This window comes from Geotrypetes seraphini, chromosome 3, assembly GCF_902459505.1.
Source record: "Geotrypetes seraphini chromosome 3, aGeoSer1.1, whole genome shotgun sequence".
Classification (NCBI taxonomy): domain Eukaryota; kingdom Metazoa; phylum Chordata; class Amphibia; order Gymnophiona; family Dermophiidae; genus Geotrypetes; species Geotrypetes seraphini.
The window spans coordinates 137081841-137094566 of NC_047086.1; the positions used below are offsets into that span (position 1 = coordinate 137081841).

The 12726-nt window shown below is 42.7% G+C and overlaps 1 protein-coding gene across 9 annotated transcripts in view; it reads left to right on the forward strand.

The window, feature by feature from the left end:
- DTNB (dystrobrevin beta) overlaps positions 1–12726 on the forward strand; it is a 420990-nt gene that overhangs the window by 384846 nt on the left and 23418 nt on the right. For 3 of the 9 annotated variants that reach the window (XM_033938253.1, XM_033938249.1, XM_033938254.1), the window contains one exon: positions 6279–7371. The exons of 2 other annotated variants lie outside the window; for them this stretch is intronic. The gene's annotated coding sequence lies outside the window, so the exon portion shown is untranslated. Of the gene's footprint in view, positions 1–6278; positions 7374–12726 lie in introns of those variants that run through there. 4 more of the 9 variants (XR_004538816.1, XR_004538817.1, XM_033938256.1 and 1 more) reach the window with 3 other exon arrangements.

Here is a 12726-nt window from a genome sequence, read left to right on the forward strand (position 1 = left end):
TGGAGGCCACATTATCAGAAGGATGTGCTGAGAATAGAATCGGTTCAACGGTTGGCCACCAGGATGGTCTCAGGACTCAAGGATATCCCATATGAAGAACGTCTAGGTATACTCTCTTGAGGAACGCAGAGAGAGGGGTGACATGATAGAGACATTCAAATACGTTACTGGCCATATTGAGGTGGAAAAAGACATCTTTTTCCTTATAGGACCTACGGCGACAAGAGGGCATCTGCTAAAAATCAGGGGCGGGAGATTTCATGGTGACACTAGGAAGTACTTCTTCACCGAAAGGGTGGTTGACCGTTGGAATGACCTTCCACTTCAGGTAGTTGAGGCCAATAACATGACTGACTTTAAGAACAAATGGGATCAACATGTGGGTTCACTTCAAAGATGAACCTAGGGGGGAGGGTTCTTTGACTGGGCAGACTTGTTGGGCCGAAGGCCTTTTCTCTGCCGTCATATTCTATGTTTCTATGATCTTTGTGAAATTCCATTTAGACCTTAAGGTTAGTGTCACGAGAGTTTAGTCAAGTTAGGAAGAGGTATAGCCTAGTAGTGTCCCCCTGCCATAGGATGATTATATCATCTGTGTAGTGCTTATAAAGTCTAATTTCATCCTTGAATTTGTGTTCACACAAGAATTTGTTTTCAAAGTCTGCTACATAGAGATTCACAATGTCTGATGCCATGGAGGCACCCATAGCCATTCCTTTGATTTGCAAATAAAACTGATCCTCGAAACAAAAGTAGTTTTGTGTAAATGCTATTGTAGCAAGAGTGATGATGAATCTGTTTGGGATTCAATTTTAGTTATCCCTATTTTGTAGCGTTTGTTCTGTCACTTGAATAGAGGATATTGGTATAAACTGACTCAATGTCAAGGGTTACTAAAAGCAGATCTTCAAGGTCTCCATCACTTTATACCAATATCCCCCAAATGACTAGCAGTTGTAGCTGTGCATCTCCACAAGCTAGGAATATTTCTATTTCCATACCATGATGACTTTCTGGTCACAGGTCAGTCAAATGAAGTGGGCTAACATACAATGCATGTCACAATGTACAATATCTAGGGTTCCTAATCAACCAAGACAAGTCCCATCATTAGCCAACATAAGATCTCCAGTACTATAAAAAAATCAGGTTTTCCTGCCATATTCTTGCATACAGACCATTATTTCTCTCAATCACCTATCATTGGTCACATTGACCAGGAAGCTGATCAAGCTGCTAGGTCACAGCTACGACCATTCCCGTTCTGCGACTAGTATGCTTATTCAATAGAACTTGACTGGATTCTTAGATGGAAACAGAGCCAACAACCATGCTCCACAAGACTTGTAGTGAATCAGAAGCTCCGTCTTGTCATCCATCAAATCTATCTCATGGACTTCCCTTCCAGTTTCTTCATTATCACACTGTATTTTTGCATTCAAAATATAGAGACAGACTCATAGACCTCAATTTGTATTACTTGGAAGAAAGATGAGTGAGAGGGAAAGGGAATGGGGACTTGTATACCGCCTTTTTATTGCCTTGGCATTTCAAAGCTGACATTTAAAGCGATGGACACTGGAGGATTAAGTGGCTTGCCAAGGGTCACCAGGATTTGATCTCACAACCTTTGGGTGCAGAGGCAGCAGCTCAACCAGTGAGTCACAGAGAGGTGGCATGATTGAGACATTTGTATATCTCCATGGCATAGTTGCACAGGAGGCAGGACTCTGTCAACTGAAAGGAAGCTCTTGAACAAGAGGGCATAAGATGATGATGAGTGGGGATATACTCTAAAGCAGGGGTGCCCACACTTTTTGGGCTTGCAAGCTACTTTTAAAATGGCAAAGTCAAAATGATCTACCAACAATAAAATTTAAAAAAAATCACAAAGCACACTGAAAGGCAGAGAAAATGTTCATTATCATTCATATTCTGGGGGTTTTCCAAAGAGGTCAAGTCAGATGACTCTATGCAATGTCACCTCAGTAACAACCATACAAAAATAGACAAATATACCCCCTCCCCTTTTACTAAACCGCGATAGCATTTTTTAGCACAGGAAGCTGTGCTGAATGCCCTGCTCTGCTCTTGATGCTTATAGGCTCCCTGCGCTAAAAAACGCTATTGTGGTTTAGTAAAAGGGGGCCATAGTGCAAAATATAGACAGAAGATATAAATTCTCAAAACGGACACAATTTGAAAACTAAATTGAAAAAATCATTTTTCCTACCTTTTTGTCTTCTTCTGTAAAGCCAATATTTCTTTTTTTCTCTCTCCCCCTGCCCCCCCCCCCAAGCCATCGTTCCGATTTCTCCACTTCCCCGATTCTTTCCCTACCCCCAGCCCCAAACCACCAACGCGATTTCTCCCTGCTGCTTCCCCGAACCAGGCCTGGCGCGTACAAGCGTCGGGTTCACAAGACTTCACTTCCGATGTCAATTCTAACGTCGGGGAAGAAGTTCCAGGCCAGCCAGGCAGCGATTGACGTCGAAGGTGAAATTTTGTAAGTCCAGCGCTTGTACGCACTAGGCCTGGCTTGGGAAGTAGCAGGGAGAAAAAAATTGCAAAGGCAACGCGATCACGATTGACAATTTGAGCACCCCTGCTCTAAAGTAATCCTTGAAGGATTACTGGATGCATGGAATGACCTCCCGGTGGAAGTGATGAAGTCAAGAACTGCATCTAAATTCAAGAAAGCATGGGACAGGTATGTGAAATCTCTTGGGGGAAGAAGATATGGATGGGGAGACTGGATGAACCATATGACCTTTACCTGCCATCACTTTTTATATTTTTATGTATACCAGTTAATTGTATCTTTCTGTCTCCTCTGCTTACTATCTGTCAATCTTTGGGCTTTACCTCATTTTCCTACGCTGATGATATTCAACTTCTTCACTCATTTGATCCTGAAAATGATGAAGAAATTAAATCAATCAATACCAAACTGGACACAATAAAAAACTGGCTTAGTCTTAACAAATTGTCATTAAACCAACAGAAAACTCAATCTATGTTCTTCACTTGGAGAAAAGATATTCTTCCAACTTCTTCATTTGCAATTGATAACACCCCTATTGAATCAGTATCTAAGCTGAAAATTCTAGGTGTAATTATTGACACTAACCTCTCTTTTCATGATCACATCAGTCACATTGTTAAGTCCTGTTTTTATAAACTCCGACTGATTCGATCTATTTCAGCTTTCTTAGAACCCAAATCCATCAATATTCTTATTCATTCCATGATCATCTCTAGATTAGATTACTGTAACTCTCTATTATTTAATATACCGCAAAAAGAAAAGAAGAGACTTCAAATAATACAAAATACAGCAGTAAAACTTATTCACAAAGCACAAAAATATGACCATGTAACATCATTATTAATTAAGTCTCATTGGTTGCCCATCAATCATCGAATTACCTTTAAAATAGCATTTCTGGTATTCAAAATACTATTATTTAATGAACCGCAATTTTTATCTAGAATGATCACTCCGTATCATTCATCTCGTTCTCTCCGATCATCATCTCAAGGTTTACTATCGGTTCCATCCCTAAAAATTGTGGGAACAAGGAGAAATGAAATGTTCTCTGTTTTAGCTCCTCAAACCTGGAATGCTTTACCACTTTATATTAGACAGGAAAAAGACCTTCTCTCTTTTAAAAAACTTTTAAAAACATTTTTATTTAATGACGCTTTTAATAACTAAACGACTAAACTAATGTGTATCTTTTTTAAAAATTACTTCCCCCTTCCCTATGTTTTTTATCCTTTTATGTTTTCTTCTTGCTTAAAATATTGTAACTTTTCCCTTTTTCCCTTTTGTATCATGTTTGTCATTAAGCCACATGTAAAAAGAAACTCTCTAGCACTTTGACTTTTTACTTGTCCCTTAATAATATTTGTTGTCTAACACATTGTCTTAAAATTGTTTTAAAATTTGTTTGTTTCCTTTTACTTTATTTTAATATTGTCCATCGCTTAGAATGTTATTAATAGGCGATTTATCAAATAAATTTGAACTTGAACTTGAACTTCATCCCTTGTCATTGAGGGTCTGCAAGTAAAAATACTATGGGGAAGCTGGATTTCTAACTCTATGGGCTCCTTTTACAAAGCCTTGCTAGCGGGTTTAATGCGCACGACTTTTCATTACGCACTAACTCCTGCGCTGGCCGAAAAACTACCGCCTGCTCAAGAGGAGGCAGTAGCGGCTAGCACGGTCGGTGGTTTAGCACAGCTTTGTAAAAGGAGCCCTATATCTTTTTATTTCCAACAGGCTTCCTTAGTAATCATTCCTTATGTGCCAATGCCACCTCAATGGAAAATATTAAATTTGCTTCGCTCACTGAAATTTGCAAGGAAACCAAATGGAATTCCATATATACTTTTCCCTGGGGAAGGGCGGGATATAAATAAAGCCACTATATCTATATACCTATTATTGTCTAAACAGAACTAGATCAGATGACATTTTTGGTCAAACTGTACTTCAGAACCTTTTTTCTTGATCTTTCATCTTCCTTCCAGTTATATTTTTCTATGGGTTGCATGCCATAAGAATCATTTAGTCTAAGCAACCTTGGGGCTTGGAAGTCACCTTCAGTGTGGATTCATTTGTCTGATGGTCTGACTCTGTACAGAAAGATTGCTTACCTATAATGGGGGTCCTCCATAAACATCAGACTAATGCAGACAGGCTATCCCATCTTCCAGTGATACAACTTCTCTATATGATGCCTAGCTTGATGACAGAATGGAGTCAAAGGTGCAATGCGAGAGGTGCTGCAGCCGCAGTAGGTCTTTTAGATTTTTACCTGGCATTGGGGAGCAGTCATCTAGGCCAGGGGTAGGCAATTCCAGTCCTCAAGAGCCGGAGCCCGGTCAGGTTTTCAGGATATCCACAATAAATATGCATGAGATAGATTTGCATCTCAAGGAGGGAGTGCATCAAATTCATCTCATCCATATTCATTGTGGATTTCCTGAAAACCTGACCTGGCTCCGGCTCTCGAGGATCGGAATTGCCTACCCCTGATCTAGGCTGACAGCCATTGGATGAGGTCACATTCAGTATGTCATCTTTAAACCCCCCATAACAAGTAAGCAAACTTGCAAGACATTGTTTTGCCAGAAGGAAATGCTATAACAACTGATTTGAAAAATATAGGACGGTATATATTTAAGACTGAGCTAGCATGTAAGGTGGTTGTGGATATGATCTGGAGGGTTAATGACTAATGAAATGGGGAGGGTGTGACTTCTCTGAGTTTTGAGGTTAGGAGTAGACATTTTATAGAGTGGATGAGTGGTTTGCATTACAGGATATCTGAGTTTATAATTAGAACTGGTTTTGTTGGTCATATCTGACTTGTGATTGTTATTGGCCATTATTTTATTAAGTTGCATTTAATGTGTTTTTCAGAAAAAAAACAATTTGTAATAATAAATGTGGTGATGCTTTGTATTTAACATTTGTGTTATAAACTGTTTTATTTAAATTTCCAGATTTCTATAGCACTTTTTTAATTTAAATTACCAATTTATTCTTCCCTACTTATTTATCCCCTTCTTTTGAATTCCTTTGCTTCTCTCCTCCTGTCCTGGTTCTTCCTTCCCTTGCATGTTTGTTCTCTTCTCACACATTCATATTTCTCTCTGTCACATCTCATCTTTTCTTTCCCCTTCCACTTTAACCCCTCTAGTCCGTAGCAGTAATTCTGTTCTACATTCTAGTTCAAGGGGTCATCTTTCCCTTACACTCCTTATCTCCCCTGACCAGTAGGAAAATGACACTATTCATGCTTCCAGCTTTAACTGCACAACAGAAGTATTTAAAAGGATAATCAAAATGGGAATAGGAAGCAAGAGAGGAACAGAAGATAATAGGTAGGACTGGAGAGAAATAGAGACCATCAATACGAGTATTAGGACAGACGTAATGACAGAGGACCATCCGGAAGGAGGAAGAGAGGCCACACCCACTCACCCTATTTTTTTTTTTTACTCCAGTGATCATGCTTAAACCTGGGCACTGAGTGCAACCATTGTTGAGCCTCATCTTTCTATTAAACTTGGTGCGGTTGCACTGACCAGCCTGGAGATGACTCTCCATTTCATTCTCTGTTGTATTTTTTCATCTGAGGCTCTGTGTTCCTAAGTACCTGTTTCACTGTACCACACTACCCTTAACCACTTTTCTAAAATTTAAAAAAAAATAAGTGACTACTGTCTGATTAGTGTTTTCTGTATGCTTTACCGAATCACAGGCACAGTGATTTCTGAAGCTGTAAGATGTTTCCACGTCCTATGAAAAAACATTTGAATAAATCCATATACCTTCGCTGGATAATGACAAATACCATAACAGGCTGATGGAAGATGAAAGGTTTATCAAAACTGACTGAAGGGCTTTCATGATGAACATTTTTATATTCAGTTTTGGCATGTGTGAGTTTTCAACATAACATGTACCACTGTATCCTGGACTCAGTATAATCGCACCTTGGCAGTGGATTCCTGACAGGATACAAAAGACTTTTACCACTTTACAGGAAATTTATTTGTTTTTGTATTTATTAATTTTAACTGCTGAAGAAATGATGCCATCTTACACAAAGAAATTTCATTCATGACTTTTGAGCTCTGGTACGCATGCAACAGAAAGTTACTAATTGTAAGACAGAAAAAAAACCCTCTCTCTTTTAAAAGGAAGAAAGTTTTTCTAAATGTTTGCCATTCATAGTGTTTGGTATTGCAAGTCATTCAAGGAAGGAAATACATCCTGCTATATCATATGTGCCAGTCACTGGAAATACATGCTCATCAAGCACTTAAAGGTGTCCCAATTATGTATGTCAAATATCTTGGTTTCTTGTTTTTATACTTTCAAGTAATCTGAGCCAGATTTCAAAGCCAGCTACTGCAAGCTTAGGAGTATACTTTTGTACATTTTCAGTAAATACACTCTTCTCTTTTCTTTTCTTTTTTATGAAGTATGTTCTAAAGTAAATATTCAGGGATAACAGTATCAGCAGATTCTAAGTGCTGGTACTGTTTGGGGACTGAGCAAATATTGCAATCATGTCCAATTAGTAGTGATTTTAATTTTGTTTTATAAAGCATTAAAGAAGGTTATTTTTGCCAAATCTTGAATGGACCATGATGCAGATACAAATATTAGGACCAGAAGAGTATAAATATAATAAATCAATTAAACAAACATTTCTATTTGCCTGAAACATGTATTGTTAACTTAGGGCAATTGAAGGAACGAAATGCTTTTTACAGTCTTTTGGAAAAGTGGGGAAAATTATACAAACTAGGCCAACCCAGACCTAATACCTAATAAAGACAAATATTTAAAGGTGCCATCAACAGGAAAGTGATGGTGATATGCATTCTATTTGTGTTGTCCAAGCCTATATGTGGTGTTCTGTAGGAGCTTAGAATTTATAGTTTGATGCATTATGTATATTCATCTGAGCTTTGTAAGTTTTTCTTCTGTTACATCAACACAGGAGTCTATCCCTTAGATGTTATCCATCTGTAGTCGCGAACTATGCAGAAAGATGTCAATCATATATTTTAGCTCCTCCCCTTATTCAGTGGAGTATAATGCCCTTGCAAGCGAACTGAGAAGGTGTGTTCTGCTCACTTGTTATTTTCGGGCATTTTTTGCTTTTCTTCATATGGCTTTGGTACCAGGAGATCCCCATTCTTAGGATCTACTCCACCTAGGACACAGACCTGCAAGGGCAGGTTGCTGCTCACAGGGCAACCTTAGGTGTACCTGTTGAGCCAGCCTTCTTTGTGATCCATTGAGCCTTGGGGTCCGTTCCCCTGGGAGTCCGCTCGCCTGCTGATTTATTAGAGGTTTGAGCGCAGGCTGTGAGGCGCCTGTGTAACAACCCTTTGGGTATCAGGGAGCTGGCTGCATGTTAATCTCCCATGTTGTGCAGTTCCCTGGGATGGAGTACTTTGTCGGTGTCCATTCCAACTGGCAGCCTGAAGATCTTCAGTGGACAACAATATCCAGCAGAAATTTGATGCAGAAAAATCCTTTCCTTCAAGCAGGTTGCAGCAAAGTTGACACAGACAAGCACAGTAGAAGCCACAGTGAGTATAGCCCATTATTCCCTATAGGGAAAATCGGGGGAAGGGGTGTCTAAAAAGTCTAAAATTTAAAGGTTTCTGGGGCCAGGGTTAGGTTCCCCCAACTCCAGATCCCCTGAATTTTTTAAGCTTCAGTGAAGCCCCCACGGGCCATTTTTGGCATGATTTTTCTGGTGGTGGCCATCTTGGATTTTAAACAATCTTTTTTTTTTTTTTAAAGCCTCCATATGCCTCAAATCCCTTCATTTTGGCTAAGGATCACATGAAATGAACTCCCTAGGCCAGTATGCCCCTGTATCATGCCAGGTTTTTGCACTTTTAATGACAGAGGAGTAGCTATGTTCCAAGTATCACGGGACCCATGAGGAAGGGGTAGAAGCTTCGGTCTTAGCCGCCTTTGATTCATCCAGGACTGGGGAACCCCAGAAGGTCTGTATAATGGGTAAAAAGTTCCACTCGGAAGCTGCAAGCAGGGAAGCACGGAAGGCAAGCACGTGGAAGTGGCAGAGGCCAAGGAGAAGTACCTGTTTCACTCATCCAGCTACCTGCTCAGGGATCTACCCCCAGAGTTTGTGAATCTCTTGTGGAAAGCTTATTTAATGGGCCCAGGAAGCACTGTGCTGCCTGTGGACGCAGCAGCATCAGATCAAGAAAAGTTCCCTCTCCCGAGTCTCTCTCCATTGCAGAGCAAGCTGGTCCCAAGTATCAATCACCAACTGGAGCAATATTGGGAGAATTGGAGGTCAATCTCCATGCTTTTACTGTCCCAAGGCTCAGCTACTTCCTTGGATGATTTGGGGTCCCTAGCTAGGACCAGGAGTAGGAAGACAGTTGTTCTCAATCAAGGGGACAACCCCTTAGTGCAATGATTGTTCAAATCTGCTACCATCTAACATGTTATTTCAGATGTGCTCAGTAAGTTGAATTTAGAAGCCCAACCTCACAGTGCTCAGTCATGAGTTGCACAAACGCTCAGATCTCCTTTTTCCCTATGCATCTGGACATCACCTCTCTGGTTGCCAATCAGTGAGAATCCCCAGAGGGCTACGGCCAGACTCTACTCTATGGCTCTGGAATTCTAATAGTTGTTTTCTGAGCTGAAGGTGGAGTCCGCAGTGGCTCAAGTACCTCCCTTCCTAGTGAAGGAGGAGTGTTGCTAAAGGATGCACAGGATTACAAGGTGGATGTGGTCTAGAGGTCTGCACGAGAACGGGGATCGCGGGAATCCCACGGGTCCTGTGGGAATCCCCCCTAACCCACAGGACTCCCATGGGGAAAACCCCCCCCCCTCTAGCCAATGGGACTCCCATGGGGATGGAAGGCTTTGGAAGCAGGATTCATCCATATAATATAATGGACACGTCAGCCTTAGTAAAAGAGGGGGTTTATAAGTTAATTATCTGAACAGAAAACAAATAAAGGGTTCCACCAAAGAGATTCCACAAGGAAAACAGCAGCGCAAACACAAAAGAAACTGTGGAATTGATGATCCTGTCAGAAGTAATTGCTGTTTTTTATGGGGACGGGCAGAGATGGAGATTATTCCTTGCGGGGAAGGGTGGGGATGGAGAGGATCCTGACGGGGACGGGTGGGGACTGAGAGGATCCTGATGGGGACGGGTGGGACGGAGAGGATCCTGGCGGGGATGGGTGGGATTTCTGTCCCCGCACAACTCTCTAATGTGGTCCTTAAAAGACAATCTGAAGCACTAGCTTTGGCAATCAAAGTGGCAGTGGCAGCCTTCTTTGTGGCACATTCCTGTCACATCAGTTAAGGTGGAGTTCAGAGGAGGAGGACGTCTGTCCCCAGCTGTTGATGAAAGGAGTAGATTATGTGACAGCTGCTCTCTATGACATCAGCAAGGTATCAGCTTACACTGTTTTTGCTCACTGGATGCTATGGATTAGGCAGTGGGCGGGCGATTCAGCCTCCAAAGCTACCCGAAGCAGACTGCCCTTTAAGGGGCAGATGCTCTTTGGCTGACCTTATGGCCAGTGTGGCAGATCATCGTCCCAAGTCTCTACTAGACAGCAGACCTCACCGCCCCACTGGGGGAAGCAGAGGCAATTTTCATTCCTCCTAAAGGTCTTGCCAGTATTTCACATATTCCTCCATTCAGAGACTCTATCAGGGGTCCAGATAGAGATCTGGCAACTCTAGATGCCAACAACCTTTGGGGTCACGTGTCAGCACAGCCACCAAAAAGTCACAATAACACCAGGTAAGCGTTGCCAGACATTGGGAGGCTATCAACATTCTGGAGGGCATGGGAGCAGATTTCATCAGACCATTGGTCCTGGATATTATTCGAGAAGGTCACAAGATCATGTTCTATCACCCTCCTCCAGATCTGTGCATAGACTGCCCAGGGTCCAAGCAATGGTGCAAAGACTCTTGGACATCTAAGCCATAGAACTTGTTTCCGAAGAAGAATCGGGCTCTGGAAGATACTCCATATACTTCATAGTACCCAAGAAAGGCACGAAAGACTGGATACTGATCCTGGATTTGAAATCCATAAATGTGGTATTAAAGAGTTCTGCGTTTTTGCATGGAGATGGTTCAGTCAGTCATTGCAGCGGTGGCTCCAGGGGAATTCCTAGCCTCCCTAAATCTGACGGAGGCCTACCTTCTCATTCCCATTTTTCCAGACCATGGAAAATATCTGAGATTCCATGTTATTTAAAAGCATTTCCAGTTTGCAGCACTGCCTGTTCGGTTGGCTAGGCCTCATGCACGTTCACCAAAGTGATGGTGCTGATGGCAGCTCACCTCCACAGGTTTAGGGATACAAGTATACCGGTATCTGGCCAAATAGCTGATCAGAGCACCCTCAAGTCCAGAGGGCGAGCAGGCAGTTCGACAAATGATGGATCTTCTACAGAATCTAGGTTGAATAATCAATTTCAGGAAGAGACATCCAGAGCCTTCTCAGTGCTTGGACTACCTGGGAGTCAGCTTCAACACGACAACTGGCTGAGTCTTTCTTCCAGATCCTCGCAAACAGAAGCTCAGGAAACAGATCACACAGCTCTTAGCAGTGACGATTCCCATGGGCTGGCACTACATTAAGATTCTGGGCTCAATGGCATCACTCTGGAAGTAGCCCCCTCTCCAAGCCCCCCTACTCTCCAGGTTCTTCCCACAGTGGGATTCTCTCAAACTACAGCTCCCCTGGATAAGGGAAGCAAGGAGCAGCTTAAGCTGGTGGCTGCAAGGGGATTCCTTGTCGAAGGGAATGCCTCTCCGGATCACCTCATGGGTGACTCAAATGACCAATGCCAGCCTGTTCAGCTGGGAGGCCCTTTGCTGGAGTTGCCTTCTTCAGAGCCTTTGGACCCCATTACAGAGAAATTGGTCCATAAATGCTCTGGAACTCAGAGCCATTTGGCTCATGTTGAGGGAGTTGTAGAGTTCACTGGAGGGAAAGGCGATCAGAGTATTCTCTAACAGAGAGTTGTGTAAAACTGGAATGCTCTTCCGGAGGCTGTTATGGGGGAAAACACCCTCCAGGGATTCAAGACAAAGTTAGACAAGTTCCTACTGAACTGGAAAGTACGCAGGTATGGCTGGTCTTAGTTAGGGCACTGGTCTTTGACCTAGGGGCCGCCACAAGAGCGGACTGCTTGGCACGATGGATCACTGGTCTGACCCAGCAGCAGCAATTCTTATATTCTTATGTTGTTATTAACAATGCCACTGCAGTAGCCTATGTAAATTGTGAAAAGACAGGGAGGCATCAGAAATGTCCCATTGTGCCAGGAGGCCCAGATGTTGTTCAAGTGGATGGAAAAGCATCTATAAGCACTCTTCGCGGCACATGTAGCAGAAGTAGAGAATGTTCAGGCAGACTTTCTCAGCCAGCGGCTTCTGGACCCAGAGGAGTGGTCTCCTTCCCCAAGAGCATTCAATCATTGTGTAGCACTGGGGAAAACCAGAGATGGACTTATTGGCTTCAACCAAGAGAGCAAAAGTATATCACGTCTACAGTCAAACAACCGAACCAGGAAGCGCGGGGCTGGATGCATTGGAGCAACCCCTGACCAACAGAGAGTCTCCTCTACATGCTTCCAATGTGGCCTATGGTAGACCAGATAATATGCAGAATCACAAATCGACCAGCTCTAGTGATACTGGTGGCTTTGGCAGCTACAATTCTCAAACTGCCAGTCCATCCAGGGATCCTTAATCAGGGTCTAGTTCCCATGGAGAATCCAGAGCACTTTGGACTTTTGGCATAGCTCTTGAGTGCTTGGAACAAACCCATGAGGGTTATTTGGAGATAGTCATCTCGGCTCTCCATCGAGCAAAGAAGTGTTGGGTGTTTGCAGCTTAGGCTAAGGCTGGAATGCTTTCCAGATCTGGTGCGCAGAGGAACAGGTAGAGCCTTTTGAGGTGACATTTCCTACAATCCGGGCATTTCTTCAAGCCAGACTAGAGAAAAGGTCTAGCAGTGTCATGTCTTAAAGTCTAGGTGGCTGGCCTCTCGTGCTTCTGGGCTCGAGGAGGAAAGCTGTCACCCGGTTCTTGAAGCTGTCCTCCGTTGTGCCAGCCTTTCCCATCATGGAATCTTAATGTCGCCTTGAAGGGCCTTTCTAAGC